The following is a 13,230-nucleotide window of genomic DNA, read 5'->3' as shown; positions in this document are numbered from 1 at the left end:
TTGTTGAGCTGACATTAATTAAAACTAGAAAACCTCTTAATGCTGTTTGGCTTTCAAAAGGTAAACTTTGGGTTTGGCTTCCCAGTGATTTAATTTGGTTTTTTAAAGCCTCTCATTGATTCTCTTACCCTCACCTAGTGTGATTGAAGATGTGCAAACCAAATCTTTCTCCCCGTCCAAAGCAAACAAGTGCACACACGACTTCGCAGGTTAGCGGAGGCCTCCCTGGGACCCTGTGTGAAGCAAGTCAGTGAGGGGCTATGGGTGGGCGATGCTCAGGTGCCACTCCCAGGCTGAGGAGAGCGTAACACGCTGCCACCCTGCACCCCACACACGCTCACACAGATGCAGGCCAAGGCGTCATCTAAATAGACCCGTTCAGGGGCTCCCCTGGTGGCGCAGTGGTTGAGAATCTGCGTGCCAATGCAGGGGACACGGGTTCGAGCCCTGGTCCAGGAAGATCCCACATGCCACGGAGCAGCTAAGCCTGTGTACTACAACTGCTGAGCCTGAGCTCTAGAGCCTGCGTGCCACAACTACTGCAGCCCGAGCGCCTGGAGCCCGTGCTCCGCAACAAGAGAAGCCACCACAATGAGAAGCCCACGCACCGCAACAAAGAGTAGCCCCCAATCGCCACAACTAGAGAAAGCCAGCTCACAGCAACGAAGACCCAACACAGCCAAAAAATTTTTTAAAAGAGTCAAAGAGCACAAACCTGATGGATTTGACTATATAAATAAATAAACAAACGTGTTCAGAATGGAAGAGGGAAGAAGCCCTGTTATACGTAGCTTCTACGGTATCCTAGCAACTGGTTCCCCAGGGCTCGAAGCTGAAAGTTGGAGGAGTGGGATGTCATATCTTGCAGGAGGCTCTCACAAAAGTGGACTCTGTTTCCTTGTTCAGGTGTTTCGGCAAATAGTCCCAACTCTTTTAAAATGAGACTAAAATACTTCAGGTTGTACTCCTTCAGATGGTGTCTACTTAGCTCTTAGTTGTGTGCTTCTCGTTTTCTTACATCCCTAAGATCATAGCGGCTAGAAATGAAAACTATTGTCAGCACGCTGAAACGTTCGCGTGTGAAGGCTGCCGAGCCGCGCGTTTCCTACGCACACGGAGAGGCCAGAGTGCGTGGTGTGCACACCTGCCCGCTGACCTCAGGCCTGCGCACTCGTCTGGGCTCTGGGTCGGTCTTGCCAAGCCTGCCTCGCTCAGCTGTCCCCGTGCCTCTCGGAGGTCAGAACGCATCCGGTCCTGCTCTATCTTGTTTACTTGTATGGAAAGCACAATTGCTTGAGGTTTATTGTCACGTAAGGTAGAAAATGGGAGTCTGTCCTTTTCCAAGGTGAGGTGCCTGGCGTGAACTGCGTCACCCTTGCTCCCACTCAGCCTGGGTGGGGACGGGGCAAGGCGCCCTCACACCAGAAGTAGTGAGACAGGGTCCTCGGAAGCTGCTCCCTTCGACTCCCTGGCTGCCACTTTAGCCACCTGGCTTTGAGGTGACACCGTGTTTTCTTAATTTTACTATCAGTGTTTTAAGTGCCGCCATATAAAATTAATTTCAAACCAGAAACAAAGCTTTTGCGAACATTTGTTGCCATTAATTTTTGTTCTTAAGGATCCACTCCTGTGGCTGATTGATTTAACAAATGCTGTCTGATGAGCGAAACTTTAGGGAAAGAACGTCGCTGGGAAACCACGTTAGAAATAACTCGCTTAAATGATTTCGCGTTAATAGTCTTCCGTGGCAGTTGTGAGTTCGCTAGCCTAAGTATTTTGAATTTTGAAACTAAAAGAAACTGTATGAAACATCTGTTTATTGTTATATTACTTTTGGTTTTCTTTTAAAAACTTTTGACGACTTTATTTTTTAAGAGCAGTTTTAGGCTTACGACAAAGTTGGGAGGACAGTATGGGGACTTCCCATTTTCCCACAGCCCTCACACATGCAGAGCCTCCCTCATCAGTAACCCCCAGCAGAGGGGCACTTCTGTTTTTTTAACAGAAGTTGAACCTATGTTGACACATCATTATTACCCAGAGTCCATAGTTTAAGGGTCCACTTTTGATGTTGTACATTCTGTGGGTTTGGACAAATACGTAATGACATGCCTCCATCGTTGTAGTATCACACAGAGTATTTTCACTGTCCTAAAACTCCTCTGCGCTCCACCTCTGCATTGCCCCTCCCCTGACCCTGGCAACCACTGATCTTTTCCTGTCTCCATACTTCTGCCTTTTCCAGACTGTCACAGAGTTGGAATCATACAGCACGTAGCCTTCAGATGGGCGTCTTTCACCTGGTAAAGTGCACGTAAGCCCCCTCCATGTCCGGTCATGGCTTGCTAGCTCCTTTCTTTCTGTAGTGCTGAAGAATATTCCATTCTCTGGGTGTACCAAGCACTTGTTTTTCAAAATTCTTTTCTCTAACGCTGTTTGCATCATGATCGTTCTGCACACCTCCCCGGTTCTCTCTATAGTATAAAGTATAGTTTAAAAGAACTTTTATAAGTCTTGACTCTGTATTTCAGAAGTTGTATATCTGACGTATAGATTAGACCATAAAGTAGTAAGTCTGAAATATCAGCCTAAAATTCACCTGCATGACAGTTTCCCTCAGACACTGCCTCCCGTGGGGCTGAACTCAGATTCCAGGGAGCCTGACTCTGCAAAGGATGTGCCGGACGCCTTTTGAAAGTACATTCAGCACACAGTTTACCAGCACGAGGACATCCAGAGTTTCAGTGCTTGGTAATCTTACCTCACTTCTTTCCCCAAATGGCATTACCAGGCTGTCTCACTGGGCCTGTTGTAGTTGAGGTAGACTCCTCCGGCTGTCATGCTCAGGGTGGTCCCCGAGGGTGAAGATCTGCCTTCAGAAGAGCCACTGAATTTAGAACAGCAGGATGACTGCCTGCACGCAGAGTGCCCAGAGCACTTCCCGGCATGTGGTTTGGGCTTTAGAAGTGTTGCCGTTGTTATTTAGATGTATATATTTTCTGACAAAGTTAATTAATTGGCAGTTTTTCTTTTTACGTTTGCGTTCTTTATTCAAATGAGCAGTGACTTTGCGTGTGTTTTTAAATCACTGTACTTACATAGCACTGCCACACAGAATCCATATTTTGCAAGACACTTGAGAGGTCGGGTTGCTGAAGTTTGACGCAGAGAAACATGTTCTAGGTACCCTGACTAATGTCAGTATTTTTGCCTGAAATGACCTTAGTCAAAGGTAGCAGTGACAGAGAAGGGCCTGGTCAAAACATCGGTGTGCCACAGCCATTTCACACCACCGTTAAATAGGAACTGGCTGGCTGTCTGTTTTGTGGTCATCATTCTTAGCAGGAAACGTTGGATTCTCTGTACCACTTATTCGTCTAGAACCGTTAGATTTTTTAAAAAGCCCTTACTGGGCGAGTGAGCCCGTGAAGGGATGAGGTTGGCCCTAATTGGATACAGACAAGGGTGCCGAGGGCCGGGCCCTGGAGCCGCGGGGGCAGGAGGCTGGCAGCCCTGCTCATGGGCTGTGATGGGGGAGCGCGGCCGGGCTGGCTCTGTCCCAGTGCCAGCCCTGGTGGCAGCTTTCCCACATTTGTTCGTGGATCTGAGCAGCTCGAAGGGAAGGCGGGGCCTGCTTTCTGCCTGGAGCTGACGGCCTCATGGGGGTGACAGGGGCAGGGAGGCCTCCGGGTGCTCTGGCCTTTCTTGTCCTCGTGGCTCTGTGGATCCACATTACCCCCCCTTCATTTAGATAACGGTCGCAAACTTAGAACATATAAAAGTAAAGCTAACTTTCAGACATACTCGCCTTTTCCATTCTTACCGTCCTCAGGTCTGGACGTCTCCTCTGAGGTAGAGACAAGGTGCCTTTGCCCCTGGGGCCGCCGGAGTGGGGCATGGCCGTGTGGCCTGTGAGCCCTGGCCTGCCCCCTCCCCACGCCGGCAGCTGGCCTCTGAGCTGCCAGGAAAGGCCGTGTGGGCAACGGGCAGACCTCTTCTTCAGGGTTAACTGAGTGCAGCGGAAAGCAGGCCCCGTGCTGTGCAAAAGCCTCACTGCTGGACAAAAGCCCGGCAAGAGCAAAGCTACGAGGTGGATCGCAGCTTCCAGCACAGGCCCAGCCCTGTGCCGGAGAGTCTTCGCGTGACTGTGACGAGCCAGCTCTTCATTCTTAGTTAAGGGCCTAATTTTAACATTCTCATGGAAGCTCACGGAATGAAGACAGTGTCAAATGCAGAGAGAGATCTGCACTTTCTGGGTAAGGATAGGAAAATCCTCTCAAAAGTCAAAACATTTTCCCAGTTTTTGAGAGAAACCAAAATATGTCAGAATCAAAGCTACTCTGCTGTCTTTCTGTCCTAAAGCACCTTCAGAAACTAGCACAGCTCTTGTTCACGTGTTTCCTCTGGGTGTAATTAGGAAGCGCCAGGGAATCCTAATGGGTTTTCAAGAAGAAAATGAAAACGAAAGTTTCTGATGCACAATCCGTCCGACACCCGGGCTGCGCATGGGCTGCACATCCTGGGCAGCACTTGTGAATCACGGAGACAGTGGAAGCCGCAGAATGCAGAGAAGCTTTGGGGCGTTACGGGGCAGTATTTCTTAGGGCTGTCTAGTTGAGGAACATGTGAATTGCCATTTGGCAAATCAACCCAAACTTCAAGTTCAGTCATCCTGATTTTTTTAAATTGTACTTATCTTGAAATACAGTGTGCATACCGAAAAGTGGGAAGAGCCTATGTGTGTTGTTTGCAAATAATTGTAAAGCAGACATGTGTAACCAACACCCAGGTCAAGGCGAAAAACACTGCCAGACTTCGCTCAGCCCCTCCCCATCCGAGCTCCTTATCAGGCATCCCTGCCCTCCTCTGGTTAGCTCCTGTGCATGCGGCCTACATAGTGTGCTTTGGGTTGGCCGTCTTTGAAATTCATATAAATGGAATCATGGCTTGCATTGTTTTGTCATTTGTCACTCAAAAGCATGATTGTGAGATTCAAGCAAACCGTTGCGTGTAGTTTACCGTATAGTATTCCATTGCAAGAAGATACAACATTTATTCATTCATTCAGTTGGCAGACATGTGGCTCATTTCCACTTTGGGGCTGTCACAGTTAATGCTGCTATGAACTTTTTCATACATGCATGTATCCTGGCATGTGAGCGTGAGGTTTCTTAAGGAATGGAATCTCTGTGTCTTGCGTATCTTCAGCTTTATTCTAGATGATACCAAACTCTTTTTGGAATTGATCGGACCAGTTTTTACTCCCATCAGCAGTATATGTGCTCCCTTTCCTTTACCTTATCGACACTTGATGCGGTCACTTAAAAATTTTTGCCATTCTGGGGGCTTCCCTGGTGGCGCAGTGGTTGAGAGTCCGCCTGCCGATGCAGGGAACATGGGTTCGTGCCCCGGTCCGGGAAGATCCCACTTGCCACAGAGCGGCTGGGCCCGTGAGCCATGGCCGCTGAGCCTGCGTGTCCAGAGCCCATACTCCGCAACGGGAGAGGCCACAACAGTGCGAGGCCCGCGTACCGGAAAAAAAAAAAAAAAAAAAAAAAAAAATTTTTGCCATTCTGATGAGTATAATATGTCCTTGTGATGTTATTTTAAATACTCTAATTAGTAATAAGTACATTTTGATTTTTTATTGATCATTTGGTTTATTGACCATTTGGATTTCCTGTGTCATGAAGATGTTCACGTTTTTTTTATTCCTATACTTATGTTTTCTTTTTTTTGTGTGGTATGCGGGCATCTCACTGTTGCGGCCTCTCCCGTTGCGGAGCACGGGCTCCGGACGCGCAGGCTCAGCGGCCATGGCTCACGGGCCCAGCCGCTCCGCACCATGTGGGATCTTCCCGGACCGGGGCACGAACCCGCGTCCCCTGCATCGGCAGGCGGACTCCCAACCACTGCGCCACCAGGGAAGCCCCCACCCCCTCTTGACTGGGGACTCTCTGGGAGCTGCTGGGAGGGGAGGAGGGGTGGAGAGCCCACCAGCATGGCCTGGGTGACCCATAGAGTTCATCACCCCCGGAGACTAGTGACATTTGGACCAAGGACAGTGCTAACAGATGCTTAGGCACATGTAGTATGCTGACGCTTTGGTACCTGCTGGGTCTTGTCGAGTCCAAAGTCCTCCAGAAGCGCCACACTGTTTGTGTTCTTCATTTAAGCCTTTGTGTCTTAGAACTATTTTTGACCCTTGGCTATGCTTTATTAATGTCAGATGTCATTAGTACTAGAACAACAGTTATCTTCCATAGTTGGATGGGGTTACTTAACGTTCTCTACTCGAAATTTTAATTTCATTTTGAGCTGTTTATTGTTACTTCCAAAGGCGTTTTGCAGAGGTAGTCACTCTGACTGGTATCTGAGAGCTTATCTTTTTTTTTTTGCTGTACGCGGGCCTCTCACTGCTGTGGCCTCTCCCGTTGCGGAGCACAGGCTCCGGACGCGCAGGCTCAGCGGCCATGGCGCACGGGCGCAGCTGCTCCGCGGCATGTGGGATCTTCCCGGACCGGGGCATGAACTCGCGTCCCCTGCATCGGCAGGCGGACTCTCAACCACTGCGCCACCAGGGAAGCCCTGACAGCTTATCTTATCTTTCGAGATTTCTTTGCAGAGAAAGGGGCTCTGTTTCAAGTGTTATAAAACCTGCTGCTCCTTTGCTGTTGTGTGGGCAGAGCTCAGAAGCTCGCGGTCAGACTGGCCGGAGGAAGGACCGCACTGGGCCTCCCCCAAGTGTCCTCCCGTCGGCTGTGGCCCCTGAGGAGGGCTTAGGAGCAGTGGGGTGGGTGCTGGAGCCTGCATCCAAGCCAGGCCCGCCCACTTCAGGTGTGTGACCTCGGACAGGACCTCAGCCTCCTGTGTCTGAGTTTTCTCATCAGTAGGATGGGTTTTTAACACCTCCTGCAGGTGGTGTGTTTGTGAAGGTTGAATACTTTCAGTGAGTGCTTGTAACAGCCCCTGACACATGTTGTACACTCTGCAGGTGATAACACCCGCTGCTGTCATTACTTTTATTATTATTACTGTTATTATTTTATGCAGATAAACTGGCAGTCTTGGCTTACATGAGAGACACTTAAGTTAATTCCTCTGGCAAAGCTTTGCTTACATGGAAGGTAGAAATTCATTCAAGCCAGCAATTCCTTTACTCCAAAGAGCACAGAGCACTATAGAAATACCCTCCTACCTGGTTGCCAGGGCCTTGAGTGGGCTCTGTCTCTTCTGGGCTCTCACTGGCTTCTCTTCATAAGCTTCTCAGTCGTCAGAGCCCAGGGGTCTCAGGTTACATCACACCCTTCTGTGCCATCTCCAAAGTGCAGCTTACTGCTGGCAGTACCCCTGGATGTGAGTTGAGACTCTGGGGCAGTAGCTTTTCTTGAGAAGTTTACTGTGTCCAGAAAGCCTCTCCCTCAGGAGGTCTCCCCTGCAGCCCAAAGGCTGAGGTTGTGTAGCGCGGGGTGGGGTCTGTGTGCATGTGTCATTGATGCCTCACGTACAGCTCAGATCTGACGGGAGAACTGGGGTGCCTGCCCTTGTTAGAGGACGGAGGCCAGACACCAGGGAGCATTCATCCAGAGGTGTTTAAAACTTCCCTCCTCCTGTGTGCGCCAGGAGCTGCAGTGGCCCAGCCCGGAGTCCCTGCACACAGGTGAGCACACGTTCCATAGAAGGGCTCAGGATGACACGGTGACAGTATAGTGTGCGGGGACCCAGGAGAGGGGGAGGGGGACCCCCCCATGGGACAGGCCCTGCTCCGTGTCGTGAGCCTCTGCTACATGCCCGGCATGTGCCAGGCTCTGCTGAACACGTTACGCGCAGTGGCTCCTGTGGAGTCTCAGAAGTGACATTAGAGCCCTGCCCCTAATGGAGCCGCTTGGTGGCCCCAGGCCCTGTGGTTTAAGTTAGAAGTGGCCTTGGTTGGTTCTGATCTGAGACCTGTTGTGTGGCAGACGCCAGACCGACTGCCTCTTACCACGCCCGGCTTTGAGGTGGTGAGTAAGATGACTCCAGAATGCGCGATGGACAAAATTGGTTTCGGTGCCGTAGGATCCTTTACCACAAAACCCGGTGGATGTGAGGTACCTGCAAGCCCAGCCCTCGCTCGGCCACAGGCGCTTTGGAGTGGGAAGCGCGTGGTGACTGCGGACCCGAGCGGGTATCATCTTCCCGTTACTTCACCGCCACACTGACAGGCTCGCTGGGCGGGGTGACAGCAGCCAACCTTGGGTGCCTGCGCTTTAGCCATCTGGGATTTGTGAAGGACAGAGGGCTCATCCCGGCCAGGGGCCAGGCTGAGGACCATGGCTCCGCGGTTCTTGGCCCACGTGATGACGCTGACAGGCCTGGCGAGATGGAAGGACGGCTCAGGCTCCCGAGAGGGGCCTTCAAGCTGGGACCAGCTCATCTCTCCCTTTAGACGTTGGGTTGACGGAAAGCAAGTCGTGCATACTGAGGACAGTGAATGGAGCCTTTGTTCCAGAATCTTTAAGAAACAGGTTATGCACAGAGACATTTCTCTGGTTGACCCTTGTATGTTAGGATATTTCTGTCAAAATTCAGCAGTGTTTTATTGGGCCTTTGTACCACTTCTTTGATGTTCTAGTTCCCTAGAGATTTAAGAGACCGAAAGGCAGCCTCGGCTTTCAAAGCAGTGGTGTTTCTGAGATGACTTTTTCCCTCGATAAAGACTGAAAGTCTCTCCTCCTTCTTGTAGGACATATTAAACACCAGTATTGTTTTATGTTCTTCAGACTGTGACCTGCAGTTTACAAATCTGCCAGTTATTTGTTCCCCCACCCTCTTCTGTTAGTTGGGGTTTATTTTACCGTGTTCAGTATTAGCGATTAGCCGTTAATTGGCAAATGAGAGCGTACACATACATTGATTTATAAATGCTGTTAGGGTACACTACAAAACCTAGAACAGTCCGCGTCGGCACGGCACTGAAACACTTGAACCACAGATGTGCCCTCGTATTAAAATGCAAAAATGCAGAGGGAAATTAGACATCAGATAGACCAACAATTTGGAGAAGGAAGAGGGAGCCCAAAGGGTGGTTTGTGGTGGTTACTGAACACACACTGGTTTCCAGCACCGTGAGAGGAGGCCGGGTGCACAGTCTGCACGATGAAGACTTCCACTTTAGTTTTCTGAGTGAGAGGGAGTGCGTAGTTTAACTGAGTGACTTACGTGGAAGTTGAGAGAATCGTTGCAGATGAAGGCAGAGCTGGGATGCACTTTACTGCATAGCAAAGTTTCTCTTAACATTTGGAGGTAGAGTCACCTCTGCAGAAGTGGTTGGCACTTCATACAGGAACACTAACGGTGTTTTTCAGGTTTATTTCCTCCGCGAGGACCCTCTCTTGTCTGTGCCCCGTGTCATAGGTAAGTTGCCCTCCCTCCTCTGCCCCCGCCTCGCCCCAGTCAGGTGCCCCCTGTGGCGTGTTTGGACAGGTTCCTCCTGCAGCAGCCAGAGCCTCATTGGAGCCTGGGGTTCCCTGGGCAACCGTTTGGGAAATACTTTTTTTTTTTTTTTCTTCTCTCCTCAGAAAGTGAATACTTGAAGAGCAGGGCAGAGGTGGGTCAGGACGCCTGCAGACGGGGTCGGGGTCGGAGACCTGGGCCCACCGGGAGCGTGGCCCCGGAGGTGCACAGTCTCTCCGACTCACGTGGCTGGGAGGGAAGCAGAGCTGGTTATCTCAGCAGGAGGAGAAGTCATCCTGTCGGTGTCACATTCCGTGCCCTTTTTTTCCTTCGGCTGACAGAAATTGCCATATTTTGAAGTGTTTGGTTCTCAGCAACGTAAAGCATTTTCAGAACATTTTAAAACCGAACTACTACTTTGCAGTCTGAAAAATTACACAGTTTTACCATAGTCTGAGAAGATACTAGTTTAGATGTGGAAGCTGTTTATTAAGCATCCTCACCTTGAGGGAGGTCTTGTCATGTTGTGGCAGAAGAGGACATGGTTTCGTGGAGGCCTAATGACATAGTCTTGCCTGGTATGGGGCGTCCTGTTCTCAGACCAACTTCATCAAAGGTTTCTGACGTATGTTCTGTGGCCTACTAAGTAATATGCTTTGGAAAGTTTGCCAGTACATAAATTCCTTGCCATAAATGGGTCTGTTGTCTAAAAATAATTTTTAAAAATATCCTGGAAGCAAAATTAAACGTAGATATTATGTATAGTAGACATATTTGTTATATGTATATTATACATTTTATATTAAATATAGATATATATATTTCACATCTACAGGTATATTAATATGTAAAACACCATTTATAGATATTACACATATAGTTTTGTCTGTACACACATATATATCCTGAAAAGTCAGTAAAATCTTTTATCATTTAAATTGTTTTAATTTAAATAGTTTAAGTTTTTCAGTACCAGTTCCTTTAAAAGCTTATTTTTTCATTCAACAAATATTTATTGGTTCCTTCCATGTTCTAGGCCAGAGTTTTGCAAACCTTTTCTGTGAAGGGCTGCATTTAGTCAGTAGTTTTGGCTTTGCTAGCCGTACTGTCTCCATTACAACTCACCAGCTCAGCCGCTGCAGTGTGAAAGCAGCCGTAAACAGTTCATAAATGAATGAGCGTGGCTGTGTGCCAGTAAAACTTTATTATGGATACTGAAGTTTGAACTGCAGATAATTTTTGTGTGTCACAAATTGGTATTCTTCTTTCGATTTTTTTCCCCAACCATTTAAAAATATGAAAACTACTTTTAACTTGCAGCCATGCAAAAACACGGGCCATAATTTACCACCCCCTGTTCTCAGCAGCCTTCTAGACACAGCAGTGACCAGAGCAGAGTCCCTGTCATAGCGGGGCCTGCGTCCCGGGCACCTGCAGGACTTTAAGTAGCACTGATTTCAATAACTGAAAGTTAGGTGGCGTCTTTCTCATCAGACGGTTCCAGGTTTAATGTTTTAACTCACCTAACTTGACTTTAAAAATGAATTGGGCACATACATCTGCTGGTTGTGGACTCTTTTTCTGTCTCGGTTAGTCCCCCAGCCTACATCCTTCTGCCCTGCCCTGTCTCCTCACCTACCTGGTGCAAGGCTGCAGGGCTCAGCGTGGAGCCCGCGTCCTCCCGAATCCCGACGCACCACTGCCGCCACACGAGTGCTCGGCGGGGGGTGGGGCAGGGACCACTTCTCGCTTGGACTCGCCAGGCCCTGTGGTTTCCAGGTGCTCAGTCCCACGCTCGTCTCTGCGGCTCCTTCAAGACACCACGTGTTCTGATGAAGAGCTGGCTGGACTGTCGAGTCCTCACCCTAGTGCTGATCGCAGGGTTCTTTGAAGGCGGTTTTGTAACAAACAGGCTCACGCCTTCTGTTTGGAGTCGCCATGGAAACGTTAGAAGCTGTCTTTCTAAAGCCAAGCAGACAATAAAGCACTTCGAGTGTTAAGGATTAGAGGCTCTAGAAGATGTTTAATTTTCTCCCCCACTCTTGCTTGCTTTCTGTCTCCGTAGAGAGGGAACAAGAGGGTGATGTGAATATTAACCGGGGCACGCTTTCATCTCCCTGTGACCCTCGAGGCTCGGCCTTTCCTGCGCTAACGAGGGGAGCCGTGCGTGCATATTCATAAGCCGGGCTTGGGCATCAGACACAGCTCACGGCGGAGAGGGTCGGGGTGCGGCTTTCCGTGCTTCTCTTTGCGACGCAAACGTTATGAAAGCAACGACTATTAAAATTTGGTTTTTTAATTATTATTAAGTCGGAGACCCTAGACAGTAGTGCCAAAATGTTCCCACTGGAAATAGGGACAAATTAGAGGACGTTTGTGTGGTATTTAATTTATAGGCGGACAGTACAAACCCCAAAATGCTGTGCTTGCTTAGGGTAGAGATGTAGCGCACGCCTTTCGTATCTGCGCAGGAAGAGCGGGAGGTGGCACGTCGTGACATCCTCCTTAAAGAGGAAATGAGATCAGTTTCCCTTACAAAGAATATGAACTATATACATTTAAGTGAAAGTGTTGGGGGTTGCACTGTTGTTCGTGTGTCATCTCTGATATTCAAGGTTCTGGAAGGGCATTGACCCCACCGTGGCTGTATGGCCTTCCTGCCCCCGACCCCTCCCATGCCTTCCACTTAACGTCTTTTGCCCTTTGAATACCGGTTTCGGAAGAAGACTAGATTGCCTTTGCTGCCTTGGACTCCAGTGCTACTTCCGCTGGGTTGTTGGTATGGTGGCTGTACCAGGAGCGCGATCCTTGGGAGACGTGACGGTCACGTCCGTTCCTGAAGCCGTGCGGCCCAGCAGGTCTGTCCATCAGGAAAATCGTCATTAATCTCATCCTCTTCCGTGCTCCTTTTTCCTGCACATAAAACGGGGATCGTGTAAGTTTCTCTACAGAAATGAGATACTAAACACTTCTTAGAACACCGTTACGGGACTTCCACAAAGTGTGCTAGTTACCCCCGCAGGTGAGCATGATTGAAATCCACCCTTGCATCCGTCCACATGGGAATTCTCCTGTGTTTTGTTGTCATGGACCTCTTATTTACACGGTCCAGCTTCCTTGCCCAGGTTGCATTTACTTTCATCTAGTCTCTCAACCCTGCAAAGCCCTGAGTCAGGAAACCACACCAAGGACTGCTGCAGAAGGAAGAGCACAGGGCTTCCCTGGTGGCGCAGTGATTGAGAGTCTGCCTGCTAATGCAGGGGACATGGGTTCGTGCCCCGGTCCGGGAAGATCCCACATGCCGCGGAGCGGCTGGGCCCGTGAGCCATGGCTGCTGAGCCTGTGCGTCTGGAGAGACCACAGCAGTAAGAGGCCCGCGTACCGCAAAAAAAAAAAAAAAAGAAGGAAGAGCACAGACCGTGTGGGTCACTACAGTGCCACGGTGCGTTCCCGCGCACGCACGCACACACACACACACACACACACACACACACACAGTGAGTGGGAGATAGCGTTTGCTCACTTGGACATCAGGCAAACATTTCCCAGCACCGTTCTTGGAACGGAGGACAGAAGGGTAAATAAGACATCAGACTTGCTTATGAGGAGTTCACAGGGTGTTCAGGGGGACAGAGATATAAACATAATCATAGCTCACATGACGTCAACAAACACATTGAGAAACCACTCTGTGTCAGGACCGAGCTGTGTGCTGGGGATCTAGAGGTGGATTCTGTGTGGCTCCTGGCCTTGAGAAGCTCATAGACACCTAAGCAGATAAGTAAGTGCAATGGG

At 49.4% G+C, this 13,230-nt stretch overlaps 1 protein-coding gene across 1 annotated transcript in view; it reads left to right on the top strand.

Annotated features, from left to right (window-relative positions):
• ATXN10 (ataxin 10) overlaps nucleotides 1–13,230 on the top strand; it is a 149,502-nt gene that overhangs the window by 132,310 nt on the left and 3,962 nt on the right. The window lies entirely within an intron of this gene.

Source organism: Neophocaena asiaeorientalis, unplaced genomic scaffold (genome assembly GCF_003031525.2).
Source record: "Neophocaena asiaeorientalis asiaeorientalis breed wild unplaced genomic scaffold, Neophocaena_asiaeorientalis_V1.1 scaffold242, whole genome shotgun sequence".
NCBI classification, from domain to species: Eukaryota; Metazoa; Chordata; class Mammalia; order Artiodactyla; family Phocoenidae; genus Neophocaena; species Neophocaena asiaeorientalis.
Note: the sequence above shows the minus strand (reverse complement) of the source record. Positions and strands in the feature narration are given on the sequence as shown.